The 23123-nt window shown below is 40.5% G+C and overlaps 1 protein-coding gene and 1 non-coding gene across 4 annotated transcripts in view; both read right to left on the bottom strand.

Moving 5' to 3' along the window:
• LPAR1 (lysophosphatidic acid receptor 1) overlaps nt 1-23123 on the bottom strand; it is a 164937-nt gene that overhangs the window by 119534 nt on the left and 22280 nt on the right. The gene's annotated exons all lie outside the window — the stretch shown is intronic.
• Nucleotides 9837-9908, bottom strand: TRNAS-GGA (transfer RNA serine (anticodon GGA)). The gene has a single exon. It is a non-coding gene; the product is annotated as a tRNA-Ser (tRNA).

Genomic DNA, 23123 nt, shown 5'->3' with positions numbered 1-23123 from the left:
ATAAATGAATATAGCAAAGTTGCATGATACAAAATTAACGTGCACAAATCTGTTGACTTTCTATACACTAGTAATTAACCCTCACAAAGAGAAAGTTTAAAAAAATCCTGTTTAAAATCACATCAAAAAGAATAAAATGCCTAAGAATAAATTTAACCAAGAAAGTTAAAGACCTATACTCTGAAAACTATAAAATATTGATAAAGGCAACTGAAGGTGACACAAAGAAACAGAAAGATATCTCATGCTGTAGGACTGGAAGATTGTTAATGTTGCTAAAATGGCTATGCTACTCAAAGCCATCTACAGATTTAATGCAATCCCTATCAAAATGCCCTGGCCATTTTTCATAGAACTAGAATCATCTGAAAATTCATACAGAATCACAAAAGACCCCAAATTGCCAAAGTAATCTTGGGATAAAAGAACAAAGCTGAAGGTATCAGGCTCCCAGACTTCAGACCTACAATAAGTAAAACAGACACACAGATCAATGAACGAAGGAGAAAGCAAGAGTCCACAAATACACCCACCGGGGTTCAATTCTTGGGTCGGGAAGATCCCCTAGAGAAGGAATTTCCCACTATTCTTCCCTGGGAAATCCCATGGACAGGGGAGCCTGGCAGGCTACAGTCCATGGGGTTGCAAAGAGTCGGACACGACTGAATGATTAACACTTTCACTTATGTCAATTAACCTAAAACAAAGGAGGAAAGCGTATACAATGGAGAAAAGACAGTCTCTTCAAAAGTGGTGCCGGGAAAACTGGACAACTACATATATCAATATGTGTTGTATATTTATTATATTATATAATATATATAAAATAAAACCATGAAATCAGAATATTTCCTCACACCATATACAAAAATAAACTCAATATGGATTAAAGACCTAAATTAAGACCTGAAAATGACTATAAGAGAACATAGAAACACTGATATAAATCATAGCAATATTTTTTGGATTCATTTCCTAAGGCAAAAGAAATAAAAGCAAAAATAAACAAATGAGACCTAATTAAACTTTTCTTTTTTAATTTATTTATTCGAGTATAGGTGAATTACAATGTTGTGTTAATTTCTGCTGTACAGGAAAGTGACTCAGTTATACAGATACATTCATTTTCATATTCTTTTCCATTATGGTTTATCACAGGATATTGAATATAGTTCCTTGTATTATACAGTTGGACCTTGATGTTCATCCATTCTATATATACCAGTGCGTATCTGATAATCCCAAATTCCCAATTCAACTCTTTCCCATCCTCCACCCCCTTGGCAAGTACCAGTCTATTCTCTATGGAACCTAATTAAACACTTTTGTACAGCAAAGGAAACCATTAGCAAAACAAAAAAGACAATCTATAAGAGAAAATATTTGCAAATGATACTACCAATAAGGGGTTAATGTGCAAAATACATAAACAGCTCCTACAACTCAATATAAACAAACAAAAAACCCAATCAAAATATAGACAAGAAGACCTAAATAGATATTTTTCCAAAGAAGACAGACAGATGGCAAAAGGCACATAAAAAGATGCTCAACATCATTAATTATTAGAGAAATGCAAATCAAAACACAATGAGATATCACCCCACACCTGTCAGAATGGCTATCATTAAAATGTAAACAACAAAAGTTGGGAGGAGATGGAGGAAAGAGAGCTCTTCTGCAACAACTGTTAGTGGGAATGTAAACAGGTGTAGCCACTGTGAAAACCAGTATAGAGGTTTCCCAAAAAACTAACAACACAGCTACCATATGATCTAGCAATTCCACTTCCCGACATTTGTGTAGATAAAATGAAAACACGAATTTGAAAAGATACAGACACCCCACTGTTCACAGCAGCACCATTTATAACAGCCAAGACATGGAAGCTACACAAGTAGCCAGCAACAGATGAATGAGTGGATGAAGAAAAAGACCTGCAAATGATACGAAAAGACCCCAAACTATAAAACTGCTAGAAAAACCATAGGGAAGGCGTTCCTAGACACACTGGTCTTGGCAATGATGTTTCAGATATAGCACCAAAAGCACAAACAATGGAAGCAAAAACAAGTGGAACTACATCAAACTAAAACCATCTGCACACGGAACGAAATTATCGACAAAATGAAAAGTCAGTCTGGAATCGGAGAAAAAAATTGCAAACCATCTATCTGATCAAGGGTTAATACAACCATGTCAAAACAACAAACAACTAATAATGGGCAAAAGCCTTGAATAGACATTCCTCTACAGAAGACATGCAGAACAGATACGTGAAAACAAGTTCATTGCTAGTCCCCGGAGAAATGCAAATCCGAACAACAACAATGTATCAACTCACACCTCAGAATCAGCTCATTTCAGTTGGTGTCGGACTCTTTGCAACCCCATGAACCGCCGCACGCCAGGCCTCCCTGTCCATCACCAACTCCCGGAGTTCGCTCAAACTCACGTTCATCGAGTCAGTGATGCCATCCAGCCATCTCATCCTCTGTTGTCCCTTTCTCCTCCTACCCCCAATCCCCTCCTCCAGCATCAGAGTCTTCTCCAATGAGTCAACTGTTCGCATGAGGTGGCCAAAGTACTGGAGTTTCAGCTTTAGCATCAGTCCTTCCAAAGAACACCCAGGACTGACCTCCTTTAGAACGGACTGGTTGGATCTCCTTGCAGTTCAAGGGACTCTCAAGAGTCTTCTCCAACACAAAAAGAGACCAGTTTTGGCAACATGATGGAGAGAAAAGAATCCTTGTACCCTACTGACAGCAATGTAAGTTGGTTCAGCCACTATAGGAAACAATATGAATTTCCTCAAAAAATTACAAATAGACCTACCATATGATCCACCAATCCCACTTCTGGGTATACAGCCAAAGGAAATAAAATCACTATCTCAAAGAGATAACCAGACTCCCATGTCTCCTGCAGCATTATTTGTAATAGCTGAGACATGCACACAAGCTAGGTGTGCATCACTGGGTGACTGGGTAAAGAGAATATGGTGCATATAATATATATACAATGGAATATTATTCAGCCATAAAAGAGAAAGCAATCCTGCCATTTGCCACACCACAGATGAACCCAGAATGCACTATGCAAAGCGAAGTAAGTCAGAAACAGAAAGATAAAATACTATGTGATCTTACTTAATCTGTGAAATCTAAAAAAGCGAACTCATAGAAATAGTAGAATTCGTGGTGATCAGTGGCAAGTGGGTGGGGGATAAGGAGAGACATTGGTCAAAGGATACAACTTTCCAGCTATAAAATGAGTTAAGTTCTGGGGATCTAATGTACAGATAGTAATTAACATACTACATTATATACTTGAAAGTTGATGAGAGTAGATCTTAAATGCTATCTGCTGCTGCTGCTGCTGCTAAGTCGCTTCAGTCGTGTCCGACTCTGTGCGACCCCATAGATGGCAGCTTCTCTATCCCTGGGATTCTCCAGGCAAGAACACTGGAGTGGGTTGCCATTTCCTTCTCCAATGCATGAAAGTGAAAACTGAAAGTGAAGTCGCTCAGTCGTGCCCGACTCTTGGAGACCCCATGGACTGCAGCCTACCAGGCTTCTCCGTCCATCACCACCCTCGAAAAGCTGATTTTTTGAGATAATGGATGTGTTAACTAACCTTATTGCAATAATGATTTTGCAACCTATTCATGTATCTGTTCATCATGCTATACACCTTAAGCTTACACAATGTATCAATAATATTGCAAAGAAATGGGAAAAAAATAAGAGTCTTAGACTGAAGTGGGCAAAAGAAATAGATTATTTCAAAATGTTGTACAAAACTTTACTCTAAGCTCTCTGTTAATTAAAGTAAAAGAAAAAAAGAATTGCACATTAACTATCAGGAGAGAGATACTATTCTCTTCTACTAAATACTAGTAATAGTTCTATAGTAAAAAATTAACAGAAATATAAATGACATGATAACTTCTATCAATTTCAATGAAATCTGAAAATAAAAATCCATGGTTCTCAGGAGGCATTTCACCCATGAACTTAAAACAGCAATACACACAAAAGCAAGCACTTTTCACTCCTAACCTGACCTCTTGATATAGTAGAACCCAGTCTCCTGTATTTTCTAAGTCTCCTTAAGTAATCCAGAAGTAACCTCTGATTATATGCCATTGTCTTAAATCAAGAGTTCTAGAAAGACTTTTACAAAGGAACCAGAGTATTGGATTCTCTATGTAGAGTGACTAATCTGACACAAAGGGAAAGCAGAGGTTCCCCAACCAGGCTTTGCCACTGAACACAGAAGCACTGATTCCTTGGCCCTAACTGAGGCCAACTGAATCAGACTCTGTACAGGTGGGAACCAAGAATTCTCATTTTAACAATTATCCAAAATAAGCCTAGGCTGAAAGCCAGATGTGATAACTCCTATATAAGACTAGCGATTCTCAAACTGTGGCATGCAGCCTCCAGAATTCACTGGAGATCTTGTTCCAACAATCAGTATTTGGGCTCCACCCTCTAAGTTTTGAGGCAGTAGGTCTGAGATGGGCCTGAGAATTTGTACTTACTAACAGGTACTGCTAGTCTTGGGACCACACTTTGAGAAATACTCACTGGACTGTCCATTTAATACTACGCGATAACATTATCAGTTGCTTCAAATAGCCTTAGAGAGAACTAGAAAAGCTGATGACTCAAGACTGAAGTCTCTGATAAGTGCCTGAAGTTTAAGAGGTCGGTCTATTAATCTAACACCAGTTCCATGTACTTTTGACTCCAGGCATTTGGAACTTTAACAAAATCAATTGGATTACAATCCAAATTGAGGGTCATTTCACCTATTCAAGGATGAGGATAGCTAGGAATTTTCTCAGGAAGGAGTTTTTGGATTATTCAATAAAGACTTTTAACTGAAACGCCACAGAAAAATGCAGGGCAGATATATAATCCTTGGACACTTTTCTTTTAAGACACACTTAGTGAAGAGGCTAAGAACATGTGTTTGAGCAGGACTTGATCCCAGTGTGTGTCCATAGGAATAAAGAGCTGCGATGTACCCATCACATTATCACATGAAGTGACCTGCGGAGTGGAGCTGTTTAATGCTGTCCATCTGAATGGTGAAGCATGTCTGCCAAAAGCAACTGCTTTACGTTTCGACAGCGTTCACACCAAGCTCTCCTTTAGCAAAGGACTGGACAACACATCTGAGGCTTCTTAAATTCGTTTCCTGTTCATGAGCATAAGATATTATAGCTCTACTGGAAAGGCAATATCTAACTCATATATATAGAGGGTTCTTTAAAGCTATTAAATTATAAATTTGAAAAAAGGCAGAGAGGTGTGGACACATGTTTTATATCATTTGCAAGTGGAATCTGATCTGTTAAAAGGTAATTCCTGTATACCATGTGACTCTCGGTGCCTTTCTGTTAATCCTCTTAAGCAACATTAATGTCCAAAATCTTTGAGATCTGCCAATTCAACCCAGAGGCATTTCCTCATGATCAAAAGCTATGATTAAAGAACTCATACTGTAAATGGTCATAAACCGACTTCTGAATAAAAATGCTACAAGCCTAAATTTCCTGATGTGTTCCCACCCAATTTCCAGTTGAAACGCATGTAAATAAAGACAAAAAGGCAAAAACTCAAAATGGCTAAGAAATCAAGAAGAGTAGGCAGCCATTTATAAGAACCTGGGAACAATATACATTAAGTACAGTAATATCTAAAGTGCAGTGAAGACGGAGCAGAACTGAAAGCAATCAGTGTCCAATGAATGCTTTGCGTGATGAAAACAAACAGGAAGAAGTAAGTTGGAAGGATCAGACCTTCCCCACTCTACCTCATTTTCCAGAAAAAAGGGTTGGGGACCAAAGAGAGCAGCAGGGACCAACCCCTTACCATGCAGCTCTGCTTTCTGAAATGCAGCAACGACCAGACAGTAATCCACTATTTTCCCTTTCTCCCATCACTTTAATAAGTTCTATGCCAAGACATTTGTTCATAAATCAGTTGGTAGTGGTGGTATTGTTTAGTCACAAAGTTGTGTCCAACTCTGTGACTCATGGACTATAGCCCCCCAGGCTCTTCTGTTCACTGGATTTTCCAGGCAAGAATACTGGAATGGGTTGCCATTTCCTACTCCAGGGGATCTCCCCGAACCAGGGATCAAACCCACGATTCCTCCACCGGCAGGCAGATTCTTTACTGCTAAGTCACCAGGGAAGCCCAAATCAGTAAGTACAATAAATAATCCACTGTCTGGCCTGTGGCCTCCTGAATATAGGAGAACAGAAGTCTAGTTCTAACCGATGTGGGTAGAGGGAGAATTTTAACACGAAAATTTTCCTGTCCTTAGCCAGGCCCCTCAGCACTGATTTATAACTCAGGAAAGAACGGGAACCCCCTTCCTTGGAAAGACTTCTTAGGGATCCGGGGTCAGGGTTTTCTCCTGTTTTAGCAGTCAAGGTGCAGAACCTCTGTGGTAGTCAGGAGGGTGGGCCTCGTCACTTCACAAGGGCACATGGCTAAGTGGGAGAGTTAGGTCCGGAATGCAGCCAGCGATGGACCACTTGCCCAGCTGTGTGCCTTGGTGTGCAGCTGTGTCTGTCCCGAAGAAGAACCTTTCTGAGACTAGTCAGGAGATACACAGCTAGCAAATGAGGAGTGGTTTTAACTCCAAAGTCAAAGCCTGCACTATTCAATGACGGTCACTTGCCAGATGCGGACCGTACAGAAACAGAACATTTCCATCTCTGCAAAAACTTCTCTTGGGCTGTGCAGGCATACTGTGCACAAAAACCATGATGTAGAAAGAAACGTTGCCACTTTTCAATTCAAATGGAAGAAGCTTTATTCTACCAAATGGGCTCTCCAGAGAGTTCTGCCATTTTGGAGTCAGCATGAGACCTAACTAGATGCATCAAGAAAAATGTAAACATCAAGACAAGTAATTATAATAAGCTCATAGCTAACCCTTCTTTTTCACCATGTTTTCTAACTTTTAATACATTAAAACCAAACACATGGAAGCACTGAGATGTCCTATGTTCCTTAAAGAGGAAGAGAGTTCTAATTACATATTCATCTATATTCATCTATTTTCCTATCCTCATAAAATTCCCTTGAGAAATCAATTTTCAACCTTATTTCTAATCCATCTCAATCTATACCCTAATCAGTAAATCAGTATGTACTGTAGTTATTATAAGGCAAAATAAACAATTAATTTTACCAGTCAACACTTGCTGTATGTCAAAGTTAATCACACAAAACCAAAAGCAAGTATAACATATTTCAGAAAGAATTTGTCTTTTAAAATAGGGAAAGTGTCACATGATGTAAACTAACAATGGATGGGGATGGAATCTAAAAAAATTATTCAAATGAACTTTTTGCAAAAGACAGACTCACAGGCTTCAAAAATAAATTTATGGTTACCAAAAGGGAAAGGTTGAGGGGAGGGATAAATTAGGAATTTGGGATTAACACATACACACTACTATATATAAAATAGATAATCAACAAGGACATAAGAAACTCTACTCAATATTCTGTAATAACCTATATGGGAAAAGGATCTGAAAAAGAATGGATATATGTATATGCGTAGCCGAACCACTTTCCTGTATACCTGAAACTAACACAATATCGTAAATCAACTTTACTGCACCATAATATAAAGATAAAATAAATAAATAAGTGGATATTGCTATTACAAGTTTTTTTAATTAAGTTGGCTGAAAAGCAAAAAACTAAAGTAAAAAATGTAAACTATATCACATACTGAACTGTTATGTTATAACCTGAAACCAATATAATGTTACACATCAACTAAATCTCAATTTTAAAAATTAAACTATTAAAAAAAAAAAGGATGGGGAATAGTGAGGGTGAGTGTAAAGCAATATCCATTGTCTTCTGAGAGCTAGATAGGAAGGCATTCTTTTATCCCTAATCAAAGTCAGATAAACCAGAAGATCTAAAGCCACCAACAGAGATAGGATGTTTCCTGCCAAGGCCGAAAGAACAAAGAACTATCAGTAAAAGAGGAATACAAAAGACAGGCTCCAGAAATACGTGGTTTTTCCAAACTTAAAAGTTCTCAGTTCAGTTGCTCAGTAGTGTCCGACTCTTTGCGACCCCATGAATCGCAGCATGCCAGGCCTCCCTGTCCATCACCAACTCCCGGAGTTCACTTAGACTCACGTCCATCGAGTCAGTGATGCCATCCAGCCATCTCATCCTCTGTCGTCCCCTTCTCCTCCTGCCCTCAATCCCTCCCAGCATCAAAGTCTTTTCCAATGAGTCAACACTTCCCATGAGGTGGCCAAAGTACTGGAGTTTCAGCTTCAGCATCATTTCTTCCAAAGAAATCCCAGGGCTGATCTCCTTCAGAATGGACTGGTTGGATCTCCTTGCAGTCCAAGGGACTCTCAAGAGTCTTCTCCAACACCACAGTTCAAAAGCATCAATTCTTCGGCGCTCAGCCTTCTTCACAGTCCAACTCTCACATCCATACATGACCACTGGAAAAACCATAGCCTTGACTAGACGGACCTTTGTTGGCAAAGTAATGCCTCTGCTTTTCAATATGCTATCTAGGTTGGTCAAAACTTTTCTTCCAAGGAGTAAGCGTCTTTTAATTTCATGGCTGCAGTCACCATCTGCAGTGATTTTGGAGCTCCCCAAAATAAAGTCTGACACTGTTTCCACTGTTTCCCCATCTATTTCCCATGAAGTGATGGGACCGGATGCCATGATCTTAGTTTTCTGAATGTTGAGCTTTAAGCCAACTTTTTCACTCTCCACTTTCACTTTCATCAAGAGGCTTTTTAGGTCCTCTTCACCTTCGGCCATAAGGGTGGTGTCATCTGCATATCTGAGGTCATTGATATTTCTCCCAGCAATCTTGATTCCAGCCTGTGCTTCTTCCAACCCAGCATTTCTCATGATGTACTCTGCATAAAAGTTAAATAAGCAGGGTGACAATATACAGCCTTGACGCACTCCTTTTCCTATTTGGAACCAGTCTGTTGTTCCATGTCCAGTTCAAACTGTTGCTTCCTGACCTGCATACAGCTTTCTCAAGAGGCAGGTCACGTGATCTGGTATTCCCATCTTTTTCAGAATTTTCCACAGTTTATTGTGATCCACACAGTCAAAGGCTTTGGCATAGTCAATAACGCAGAAATAGATGTGTTTCTGGAACTCTCTTGCTTTTTCCATGATCCAGCAGATGTTGACAATCTGATCTCTGGTTCCTCTGCCTTTTCTAAAACCAGCTTGAACATCTGGAAGTTCACGGTTCACGTGTTGCTGAAGCCTGGCTTCCCTGGTGGCTCAGAGGTTAAAGCGTTCAAAGTTCTAGGCTTGTGCAAATAAACAAGTGCTGGTTATAAGAAGCTATCTTGCATACCTAAATCAGGAACTCTGAGAATCCAGGTCATTTAGAATGGAAATCCCTAAGTCCTGTGGTTCTACAGGAAAGTATTTAAACCACAGATATCTATTCTCAAACAGAGAAGGAGAGACTATGGCTGCCCCAATCCCTGTATTTTAGTAGACAATCCAGAACACTCCACGGTTGGAGACAGTTCATAGGGGCACACAATGCTTGTTAAGCTAAAGGCTGGCAACAGTGACACCAGCATGGTGGTACACGAGACACCCTAGAGCCCATCCTCTGGGGTAACCTAATGTAATTTGCTTAACAGAAAGTGAAAGTGAAGTCGCTCAGTCGTGTCTGACTCTTTGCGACCCCATGGACTGTAGCCTACCAGGCTCCTCCCTCCACGGGATTCTCCAGGCAAGAGTACTGGAGTGGTTTGCCATTTCCTTCTCCAGGGCATCTTCCCAACCCAGGGATCAAACCCGGGTCTCCTGCATTCCAGGCAGACGCTTTAACCTCTGAGCCACTAGGGAAGCCCCTTAATGGAAGGTATCACTAATTGAAAGAGAAAGGCTATCTTTGGCACTAAACAGAGATATAAACATGAAGACATCTCTGAAAATAGCTCAAAGAGTTTTCCTACTTTAAAAGAAAACTTCTCTCTGTTTCGAGGTGTTTCAATAGAGTAAGGTAAACTGTTATTCAAGGGGCAGTAACTAAAAAGTGGTGGCAGCAATCACAGAATGGACAGCGTCATCCAGGTACCCCTGCAACTTGACGGGGTCAGGAGTTTCCTTCCTTCCCAGAAGCACGATCCCATAGAGCTGGAGCATGAAAACTAGACAGTCTTTGTGGAGGTGAAGACAAGATACTGCAGCCACATATCTTAGTAATCATCCCCCAAAACCTCTGACTGTACTTCAGGTTCTTGTAGTTCAAAGAAACAAGAACGTAATGGAAATCAGAACTGGGCTGTTTAGCAATAACCCAAATGTAACCAAATTTACTTACAAACACCTTTGAGTATTATTCCAAAGAAAATTTAACATTCTTATACAGTTTGTAGTGTTAAAGACATAGCAGTGATCCAATAAAGGTTATTCCAACTATTCAGACTTAGCCAATTTTTCCATGAGGACATAATCGAGGCTGCATGTGGCACACACCAATAGATAGCTACCAGACAGTTACCAATGTTCGTGCCCATATGCGCTGGTGAAATGCTCGCCTTGAAACCCTGTATCTTCTAATGACAGGAACTGTCACCAATTTTGGCCAACACTGACTTTGTAAGACATCTCTCCCACCCATCCCTGTCCCCAACTGGCCATGTCGAGTTTAGAACCAAAGTTGACTTCATTCAATTATTTGGTCTTCTGGACCTTCAGCTTTGTTCTCCCTTCAGTTCCTAGCCCTCAGAATAAAAACATGCTGTAATTCCCACTTAAAAAGAATACAGAAAGAAATACTCCTTGACCCCAGCTACCACTACTTCCTCTTCCCTAGCTCCTTGCCCCCTCCCCCACCCTCTTCCTTTTCAAGGCCAAGAATACTGAAGGAACAGGCTGTGCTCCCTTCTTCTGCATCCTCTTATGGTGGACCACGGCTTCTGCCCTCACTGCTCAAAATTTTGAGCGAAGATCCTCTTCCTCTAAATAAGGACATTTCTGTGTCCTTATCTTACTTGTGTCGTTAACGACATTTTTACATTGTTAATCACTGTCTTAAAAACTTGCCCTACTTAATGACTGTATGCTCCTTTGATTCCTATCCAACTTTTTGCTAGCTTTTTCTCAGGCCTCTTTGCAGGATGCTCTTCCTGTGAGAGCCCGGAAATGTTGGTGCACCCCCAAGTCCTTTGCTTAGCCCTTTTCTACCGGGGCTAACTCTCCCTAGGCCATCTTATTCATGGCAATGGGTCCCACAAACACTTGCAGGCTGATGGCTCTTAAATGTGCATCGCTAGTCCAGAACTTAATCTCCCACACTCGAACTGACCCGTCTATAATTTTAAAACCTCCAATTCAAAAATAGCCCAAACACAACTTATTTTCCTACACTGAGCGTGTCGCTAAATCCTGTTGACTACACTTTTCAATGAATTCAAATCCATTCTTTCCCCTCCAGTCACTTTATTTAGTTCAGGTCATCTCCCCAGGACAATCGTAAGGGTCTCTATCTCTCATCTTAGTTCACTTCTCTGTCTCTCTCCAGTTTAACCTCCCTTAATGATCTAACTAGGAAAAAAAAAAAAAGAAACTGTGGAAATCCTTTCAATTGTTAACAACTGGGAGGGAGGGAAGAAGCAAACTTCAGATTCCTTCAGACACACCATAAGACTTCCCATGATCTGGCCTCTGCCTCATTGTCCATTATTCACCAACCAAACCACCTGGAGTTCCTAAAAAACACCATGTTATTTCCTATCTTTTCATGGTCTATTTTCACGGACTGGAATGCCCTCTTCCACTGCCTATCCACAAGGTAAACTTTCCTTTATTTTTCAATCTTTCATTATCAAGTCTCAGAAGTCTCCATCTTAGTCACCCCCGCCATACACATCAGCAGCCCTCATATCATGTCAGTCATGCCCTCTTATATAACATCATCGCTGCACCACGCACATAAGGGACAGCTTCATCGCACTAAACTCTATCTATTTGTGAAGCAATTACTGGACTCTGAGCTCCCTGAGGACAAAGTCAGCACCATAATTATTTTTTTTTTCTATCCTAATGTTCAGTGTGTCTGGCAGACAGTCTTCATAAAAGGCACGGTGGACAAAAGAAGAACGCAGAGAGCCACTAGAAATAAAAAATGAACCAAAAAATTGGTTTACTCCAAAATATACAGTATTTTAAACATGGTTCTATTTCCTAACCAGGGAATCTCCATTCATTCATTCAGGCAACAAACACTGATTGAGCACCCACTGCATGCAGAAAAGCCTTGTCACACAAAAAACAAAGTGTAGGTAATAATAAAGTCTTCCCAGCTTTTTCAAATCATTGCAAACCCTGACAATTCAAGAGCCTTTTGGTCCATCCCACACATTCTATTTCCAATGGCAATTAGGACAACAGAAAACACATAGAAACGGGTGGGAAGATGACCCCACGATGGTTAAGCCTGAGAGCTAACCTTCTTTCTGTTGTGCGTTCAGTTGTGTCCAGCTCTTAGCGACCTCATGAACTGCTGCCAGGCTCTCTGTCAGTGGGATTTTCCAGGCAAGAATACTGCAGTGGGTCACCATTTCCTCCTCCGGGGGATCTACCCAGCCTAGAGATCAAACCCACATCTCCTGCGTTGGCAGGTGGATTCTTCACCGCTGAGCCACTGGGAAGCAGTCTTCTTCTTTACCACATCCCTTAACTCATTCCCTCTTTATCAACACGCTCCCCTGCTTTTCTCATCATGGATTCAGAAATCACCACTGCCTACATAAGCATCTACATTCCCAATTTCATATCATGCCAATTCTATACTATGTCATTTCCATTTTCAGAAGTTACGGCCTCAACATGAAGAAATGCCCAAACGATCTGGCTTTATCTAAAACATACCACCAAACAGGAACAGGCAAATCAACCTGAATGAGAAATCCACAACGGTATAAAGTGAGAGACAGACCTTCCCATTACATAAACAAATAAATAAATTTTCAATGAAAAACAAAGCTTTAACATACCTAAAAGAAATCATATTCGAACATTTATATAATCCTAGAGTAAAGGGAGGCTATTTTAGCATAATAACAAAATAAGAAGCCTAAAAGATTGATAAAGTGGACTAACATTTAAAGCTTCTTTATATTTAAGAAAAATAAATGCACACTGAAAAGAAATCTTATGAAAAGCCATTAATACCTTAAAATTTTTAAAGAATTCTATGTATTAAGTATATAATTTAAACAAAAAGTCTGCACATAAGCATCCTAGAAGAAAAATGATTACAAACATGAACCCAAACTTTATAAGAAATACAAATGTTCAATGCTAAGAAAAGATTATACTTAACCTTTCCAATGATGAAAGAAATCTGAATTTTAAAAATAAAATGCCATCTCCCCTGGAATGTGTGTGTAATACTCAGCGGTTAAAGAAGCATGGCATTTGCAAGCGCTGTGTGAGGAAGTCTCCATGTGGAACAATTACCCTCATCCTTCAGGGTGACGCTGGTAATATCTACCCAAAACCAGGCAAGTATACCCTTTGACCCAGCAATTTTGCTTCAAGATATTTATCCTGAGGAAACGGCAGCAACCTATGCTGAGATATCTAAATGAGGGCATCCTTTGCAACAGAAATTGAAAGCTACCTAAGGTCCCAAGGAAGAAGATGATTTAAGTAAACAGAAACATAATTGAGGGATGAATTATGCCGTACTATTAAAAAGTCATACTGTAGATTTCTTTTCCAGGAATACTGAAGAAAAAATACCCTGAAAACTCTCCCAGTACAAAAAACATCTAAAACTTCTGGGTGTGTGAACATACGAAAATGTGTGTACACACACACACACAACACATACATCCCTACCTACCTTTTCAAATGCTTAGCCAAGTTGGCCAAAAAGTAACAAATATGGCTAAATATGTCAAGACATCAGTCAAGGTAGAAGAGCACATAGCCTAGCAGCCAGGTGTATCCCAATCCTACCTGACCCCTACTTTTGACTTTTACAAGCAGAAATCAAGTGGGAAGTTAAAGTCAGATCAAAAAGCTGGGACATTTCACCCTTAATAAGTGTAAAGGGGGGAAAGTACTAACCTATGTCACATAGCGAGAGGATAAAGAAACATGACTGTCTCAGATTCGGATCTAGGCAGGAAGGCGCCTTCTCTGAAGATTTATACCCAGACACTTGCCCCTAATATTACACTGGAGGCGTGAATTCATACAATTGCTACGGCCATCCAAAAAACTCAACTGATATTTAAACTGATGTGGACATGAATTGCGGAGAAGGCATGGCACCCCACTCCAGTACTCTTGCCTGGAAAATCCCATGGATGGAGGAGCCTGGTGGGCTGTAGTCCATGGGGTCTCGAAGAGTCAGACACGACTGAGCGACTTCACTTTCACTTTTCACTTTCATGCATTGGAGAAGGAAATGGCAACCCACTCCAGTGTTCTTGCCTGGAGAATCCCAGGGACGGGGGAGCCTGGTGGGCTGCCGTCTATGGGGTCGCACAGAGTCGGACACGGCTGAAGCGACTTAGCAGCAGCAGTAGCGGCAGGACATGAATTGATAGTGCCCTTTAAGGCATCAGTGAAGCTTCCCTGGTGGTGCAGAGGTTAAAGCGTCTGCCTGCAATGTGGGAGACCTGGGTTCGATCCCTGGGTCGGGAAGATCTCCTGGAGAAGGAAATGGCAACCCACTCCAGTATTCTTGCCTGGAGAATCCCGTGGACGGAGGAGCTTGATGGGCTACAGTCCACGGGTCGCAAAGAGCCGGACACGACTGAGCGACTTCACTTTCACTTTCTTTCACTTTAAGGCATCAGTAGAAGCAAATACAAGTTTGTTCTATTTCACCTTAAGCTCTCAAAGAATTACTAGAGGAAAAGTTCCTAGAAACATGAGCTCATGTACAAAAAGGAAAAAAGAAGAAAAAATTCACAGAACACATGAAGAAGCAAGCCAGAACATACCAGAGACACACAAAACAACAAATAGCAAAATCAGACCTATAAAGTCCACAGAAAATGGAATTATCAGATACAGACTATAAAATAAAAATGTTTACTATGTTTAACAAGAGGATATAGTAAAAGAAAAGCAATTTTTTTAAGACCACGCAAATTTGAAAAAGATTCAAGTAGAGTTTGTAGGAATGAAAACCATAGTATTTCAAATGAGTGCATGAGATAAATATCTGATTAGGTGCAACTGGTGAGAAAATTAGTAAATGAGACTGTTACTACCCCAAAAAATCACATAAAACAGACAGAGCCTCAGAGATGAGAATTTGAAAGTGAGGTTCAGAGGCAGGAATGATACTGAAAAGGTCTCAGAATCATCTAAATGGAGAGTCAGAATGACAAAACTGCCAGAAGTATTACTCTAAGAACTAATGAACAAAAATGTCCCAGAACTGGTGGTAGATACGAATCCTCAGATATAAGAAACAGCAAGATCAATAAAAAAGAAATTCAAACCAAAACAAACTTAATAGTGCAATTATTACCAAAAAAAAGTTTTATACATTTCTAAGTTTTTTTAACCATAAAAAACCAACAAAACAACTATATACTCTAGTATTTATAATTTTTAAAAAAGTATGCATTTATAGATGCACATACTTGAAAAGGGCTTCCCTGATAGCTCAGTTAGTAAAGAATCTGCCTGCAATGCAGGAGACATCAGTTCGATTCCTGGGTCAGGAAGATCCCCTGGAGAAGGGATAGGCTACCCACTCCAGTATTCTGGCCTAGAGAATTCCATGGAATTACATATACATGTATACACATGTATAGTCCATAGGGTTACAAAGAGTCTGACACAACGGAGTGACTTTCACTTTCATACTTGAAAAAAAAGTTTAAAAATGGTTAATGTTTATTTTTAAGTGGAAAGCTTTCTGTCAATTTTTTATTTATGTTTATCTTTTCAAAGGTTCTGAATTGTATTAGTATCACTTTTAAAATAAGAAAATTACTAAAAATTAAAATTTTAACAATATGAAAAATATCAATGTATTTAAATATATGAAGAGACATATACCAAAAATACTAAGAGTTAATATTCCTAGTTTGTAAGAATTTGAATTTTCCCCTAGTTTGCAATCAATGACCACATCATATGTACAAATACAGAGGGGGAAAGAATTGATATTTAAAAACATTAAAAGTAGTTTTATTGTGGATGCTTAGCACGCTTTATAATTTTTATATTTCACAAAATTTGATTTCTGTTGTTTCTGTTGCTTATATTTTATACCTTTTCATTTATTGTTTCACTGTTAAAACAACTGTTAACATGCATGTAGATACATAGGTGATTCATTTAGCCTTAGATTCTGGGTAAAATGTTACACAAGAAAATCTCATTTAAAAATATTCAAAATTTTATAAATCATCTGTGCTCCAATAGGGTTTCCCTCATAGCTCAGTCGGTAAAGAAACTGCCTGCAGTGCAGGAGACCCAGGTTCGATCCCTGGGTCGGGAAGATCCTCTGGAGAAGGAAAAAGCAACCCACTCCAGTATCCCTGCCTGAAAAATCCCACAGACAGAGGAGCCTGGTGGGTTGCAGTCCATGGGGTTGCAAAGAGTCGGGCATGACTCAGTGACTAACACTTTCATATGCCAATAAAGAAATAAAAATAAAAACACTCAACCCTCCTCCCAAAATAAAATAATCAAAATTGAAAATCTGCAGCATATCCATATATTTATATATAATGTTTTCAGAGATGGTGTTATCAGAAAGTGCTGCTTTAAATATTCAAATTTTAAAGCACACAACAACAATACATGCCAATCTCATTTAGAACCTGCAAGAGAACAACAGGCAGAAATAATAGAACACTAACAGTGGCCTGGTGTCGCAGTTTCCTTCATGCATTAATATCAAGGAGGGAGAGAACAAGAGGGCCAGTCAGGGTTTCTCAGTGTTGACACACATCTGGCCTCAATTTTGAGTCTTGGGAACCAGCAGTGAAAGCAAGAGAACCAGGAAAAAAGACAGGGGCTGAAACTACCTATCTAAAAACATTTCAAACTTTACAATTATTGGCAGTCAGAGGAGGAAAGTCAAAATCTACTGTGGCCTTTCAACATAAAGGCAAAAGACCGATGCAACTAAGAAAGAGGGAGGAAAGCTAATTATGCCTGGCTGCTGCCACTTCTCTTTAATGACATCAAAATCCACATCAGATACATGATTTGTGTGTTTACGTACAATATCCTTGAACTAGAAACCACAGATTTTTATCTCTAATTTATTTAGAAATAAAAATTCAAACCATAGGCAACATACTTTTATGTGATTTTAAATATATGTTATTAGCTAATGATAGGAAAACCTCACACTGGCTCATGAGTTCACACGAAATGCCATGACTCTCCCTCTTTCCATAAGCAGATCTCTAGGCAGATCTCTAGAATAAGAATCTACAAAATAGAGAAAAAACTCTTAATTTATTTCATCCAGCCTTCCTCTGATCTTTAAAAGAGTGACTGCAGTGCCTTCCAAATTCACAGCAGACCTTATGTATAAACATCAAATCATCAAAGACAGTTCAAGACAGCACTTCATGTCTCGAAACGTTACAAGCTAAAACTAAGAGCTTCTACACCTGCAAATAATAAACTTCAAAGACAACCCGAAACTAGCCTGGCATTTATCATTTGTGAGTCTAAGATGGTGTGGGGGGTGTGTGTGTGGTGTGTGTATAATCCATCGACCAACTAGAGTTTACTTAGATATATTTTAGCTTTGGCCTCCTGAACAGTATCCTGAAATTTTTAAGTGTGCTGTTCATAAAATAAGTAGCATCTCACAGTTGGAAGGAAACCACTGAGCTTCATCTAGCTTCACCTCTTCCCCAGCGCTCCCATCTCATCTACATTCTCCAGTATCAGCTGAAACACTTCCAGGACAGGAAGCTCACTCCCTTCCAAGGCCAGCCATGCAGTCCTTGGGCAGATTGCTCACTAGAAATTCTCTTAAATGTGGTTCAAGTCACCTGGCTGAAAAGCCCATCAAGGGGACCCAGCTGTTCTTCTGTAATCAAACTGAATTTCACCTTTCCAATACTGGAAGGTGGATCAGGCAGATGAAGACAGAGATCAAGTCACCCATTTATTCCTCTCCTTTCTCATAATTCTTCTCTCTCAGATCCTTGACCAGCTCCTTCCACTCTCCACTGAGATACACATATTCTTTAAAGGACAACATCTAAAACACAATATAATGCCCTTGCTGTGTGCTTCTGGCCAACCCAGACATGGTGAAACCAACATCTCACTTGCTTTCACTTTAATTTTCAGATATAACATATTTAGAGAACATACTATCATGAAATAAAGTCTACAGTTGGAGTTAACAGCCATCTCAAAAGGGGCCAGCCCTGAAAAATGCTATTACTGTGAAACTGAGAATTCTAAAATTTAAAGTCCCTACAAGTCTCTCAGTTGAGTTCACTAAAAATACAGAATCCTGAGTTCTTCCCAGATTGCCTGAATCCGAATCTCTGTGAGAGGGCCCAGTACTTAGCATTGTAAACATGCTCCCTGGTGATTCTGATGCAAAGTAAAAGGTGAGAACCAACACCCTACCTCCGCGGTTGCCAAAACGATTTCCACTTCACCAGACACAAATCCATAAATTCTCTCTCATCCTCTCCTTCTCGTGTAGGTCCACAAAGGCAGAATCAAAATGACTAGTAGATGTGGGGCTGGTTTCAATTGATGGTTAAAGTGGGATTAGAACCAAATCCTGATAATCCCTTCTTTTAGTTCCAGTCCAAGCTTGTTCCTGAAGGGATAACAGTATATGCGACGCAGTAGGAAGATGAGAGAAGGGCAGAGTGTGAGACAGGGCTGACTTCAGGGAAATAAATGTCCTAAAGCAATTATTCCCGAGCACTTGATCATTAAAGGTGGGTGGTAAAAAGCTGAGAAACTGTTCAGTGTGGAGGACCTTGCTAGAAGAAAGAAGAAAAGGAAGGTAAGGAATGAGAGGAGAGAAAGAATAAAACCCCAAGCAACAGATGAGGGGGATTTCTGTGACTGTACAACACACACCAGCTGGATTCAGCCCATAGCCTTGTGTAAGTTCTGGAGTTTCACTCGTGGGTTTCTGTATTGATATTAAGCTTGATGTGATTTAGAAAATGTTTTTCCCCAAATGAGCAAACTCAAAATCAAAGCGGTTGACATCTGCCTTTGCTGCAACAATTATGAGTCACTTTTATATGCCAGGATGATAATCAAATTTATCTTCTCCAATATCCACGAGAAATTCTACCACTGAACTGCAATGTGCCCTCACAACTGTTTCCATTGTTTTGGGTCCTGGTTTTAAAAATGATACTTCATCCTCATTCCAAATACAGATGCAAAGTGCAGACAAAACATCCTACCACAAAACTAAAATGCCCAGGACCAACAAATCCACAATAGAGAGGCTAAACTCCAAACCCGAAATGGTGAATGTAACAACGATGGCCTTTACCATGTGGTAAACAGTGAACCAACTAATGTTACCTTAAAATAACTTCAGCAACTCCTCTCCTTCCTGTCATAATTCCTCATTACAGGCCCCAGAAGCCAGCTGTTTGGTGGAGACGTTTCTGACCAAGGCACTGCTTTCACCCTGCGTGAACCCTACGACACACGCATGAACAGATTCCAAAGGCATGTAAAGAGGCCGTATCCGTCAAATATTTACAATTACAAGGGGATCAATAAAAATATGTGTTAAATGGTTACTTTCCAGATTGCTGCAGTCTGATCCCAAAACAACTAAAGGGAGGGGAAAAAAAATGATGGCAGTGGCTCAAAGGAAAAAAAAAAAAAAGACATTTTGTTAAATCATAAAGCTGAAAGAGACCTTAAAGGCTATCCAGTAAATCCCTCCTACCCTCCATTCCCTCCTTCAAACAACTTAGCATGCAAGTCAATATCAAGGGTAGTTTCAACACATCCCCAAATCTGACCTCTCTGCTTAGTCCCTCATTACCCAGAACTGGCCCCTGACACTCCAAAATCCCCTAACTGGAACTATACATCCGTACAGCTGTGAGCACTCACATACGCTGTCTGCCCTTGGATGTCAAAATATCCAGCTTCCTGCCCCCTCCATTTCCCCCTGTTCATCAGGCCATCCAGCCTCAGTTCCCAGAACATTCAGCCTAAATGTCACAGGCCACCCCACCACCAGCCTGCTACCTACCGCATTCCCTTCTGCCTTTTAACACCTCAATTTGGATTAAACTCCAAACTTCCTGTTCTGCCCCCATTCACAGCTTCCAGAGGCCCCCACAGAGAAAACGTATGGACAAGATGAAGAGGGCACTGCTCATCGGACACTTTCATCTCAGCCAAGCCCACAATAACCACCGTTATGGTGTCACTGTCCTTTGATCTCTTCCATTTCCCCCAGTATCTCTTCTAAGCCCTTATCCTCTCTGAGAAACTCCGTAACTTTCATATACTTCATGGACAAATTAGTAGACATCAGGCAAGAAGGCTTTTAAATTCTGCTCTCCTCCCTTCCCACCCATGACTAGAGTGATCCTGGCCATCTTTGACACATCTTCTCTAGCTCACACATCACACCCACACGCCCTAGACACTCCTCTCAAACTTGGGATGTATGTTAGAATCACCAGGAGGCTGCTTCAGCTTCCGTCCCTAAGACGGGGTCAATGCATCTCAAGTGCGAGCCTACATGGGGTTTACTCTTCTTAAAATAAGACGAAGTTGGGTACCTCGATCCAAGATAACTTTATCTGCTCCCAGGTTTTAACTACCAAATCTGGAGCATTTTCTGAGCTGGGCTCTCACATCTCTAAACACATTCCAGAACCACCACGGCATATCCACAGGGATCTCAAATCCAACATGTGCTAACTATGACCCTTATCCTTCCTGTCATGGGCTGAACTGTCCCCAAAGATTCATATGGTGAAGTCCTGAGTACCTCAAATTTGGATACAGGGTGTTTAATGAGGTAATCAAGTTAAAATGAGGTCTAATCCAATACAGCTGGTGTCCTTACAAGAAAAGGGTAGTTTCAACATTCTCCCAAAACTGACCTCTCTGCTTAGGCCCTCATTACCCAGAACTGGCCCCTGACACTTCAAAATCCCCTTTCTAACTGGAAGTATACACTCGTACAGCTGTGAGCACTCACAAATCTGGACACAGACAAGCACACACAGGGGAAAGGTCATATGAAGATACAGGGAAGGGACCCATCTACAAGCCAAGAGACGCCTCAAAAGAAACCAACCCTGCCAACACCTTGACCTTGGGCTTCTAGCCTCCACAATTGTAAGAAAATGTTCCATTATTTAAGTTACCCTAATCTGTGGCACTTTGTCCTGGCAGCCCTAGCAAATTCATACACTTCCCATACCCTCCCTGCTCTCCTCCTTCTCCGTCTTAGTCAATGGAATCACCATTCATTCACCATTACCACCCACCTCCTCCACTCCACCCACATATTTACTCATTCACTCAGTGGTGCCAACTCTTCCTCCTAAACATCTTTCACCTCTCCTTCCCTCCCTCTAAACCCACGATCACTGCCTTAATTCAGGCCCTATCTCCCCTAACATATTCTAAGTCCCCTCTACTGACCACCACTTCCCTTGGTTGTGTGGGAATAATCTTCCCAGAACAGAAATCAAGCATGCCAATGCTTGGTTTTAAACACTTCCGTAGCTTCCCGTTGTTTAAAGTTCAACTCCTTGAGCACAGAATACTGAGTCCTCCAGCTATTTCCCCCTTCAGCAATACCATACTCTGTTCACGAAGCATCAGTTTCTACTTAAAGCTCACCTAACACATAATGCTGACCACACAAGTGTCTTTACACATGTACTTGGCCCTTCCTGGAACACCTTCCCTTGTCTGAATTCCATGCCCAGCAAACACCTCCTTCATCCTTCCAGTCCCAGCCTCAGAACCACCTTTTCAGAAAACCTTTTATGATCCTCCTCCCCACCCAGGGAGTAGGTGATTACCCAGAGTAATCACTACCTGTTTTACGCTGTCTCTGCGAGTTATACAAACTTCCCTTTATACTATAACTGCAATTTGGCAGGTGTCACAAACACAAATATCTCTAGGGACCACCCAGGCATCATAAATAAAAGAAGTATCTAGTAAAAACATATCTTAACTTTGCATAAGAGGAACCAATCATAATGCCTTCTTGGCTATGTCACCTTTCAAAACCTTATACTGAACAAAGAAAATACATATGGAGCCAAATCCATGTAGCACACAGACTGCCAGCTTTGCAAACTCCAGCCAAAGGCATAAAATGTCAGGGCCTTCATCTCTCTTCCTTCTACTCCTTGAAGTGAGATTACCGAACATGCCTGTAGTTATTCCCATAGCCTGAGGTCATAGACTGATCCTTGTTTGTGCTATCCAGTGGGGCTGACTCGTAAAACACTCAGTCCCCACTTATCTGACTACAAGGAAAGGATGCAGAGTTGAGCTGTATAATCTTGAACTCACTGTTACTCAACATTAGCAAAAATATTCCTTTCAAGGAATGACATTCACAGGCTTATCCTGAAAGGTATCTAGCCCATCATTCCACAAGGAATGTGAATAATCCTTGGATAGAGCCACATCAGCCAAGAGCTACTTGTCTGAACTGTCTAGCTTTGGCTCCCATAGAACTGCTTTTCTGAGACAAGCTTTGGCATGATGCCATTGACCTCTGTTGAGCAACGCTGTTGTGTTTTTTTCCCTTACTCCAACAGTGATATTCATTGTAAAGATTGTGTTTGGAGACATTGCTCATTATATTAACATACTAAATGTTTAAAGACCATTAAAATCCTCTCTCCTCCCAGCACCATGAAGAGCTGTGCCCCTTGTTTAGCCCTTATCCTCACAGGCTCTCTGGATCATACAGCTGACTGTGTTTCTTCTTCATGTCCCCTTCTAGCAAGGACAGTGAACTGTGTGGTCTTTTCCAAATGTGAGAATAGGACCCTGAGGGGGGCCACTCTGACTTGGTCTCTGCTGAAACTCACACTCTCACTTTCTCTTCCTGCA

The sequence above is a fragment of the Ovis canadensis genome, chromosome 2 (genome assembly GCF_042477335.2).
Source record: "Ovis canadensis isolate MfBH-ARS-UI-01 breed Bighorn chromosome 2, ARS-UI_OviCan_v2, whole genome shotgun sequence".
NCBI classification, from domain to species: domain Eukaryota; kingdom Metazoa; phylum Chordata; class Mammalia; order Artiodactyla; family Bovidae; genus Ovis; species Ovis canadensis.
This window is presented reverse-complemented; position numbering and strand designations above follow the sequence as displayed.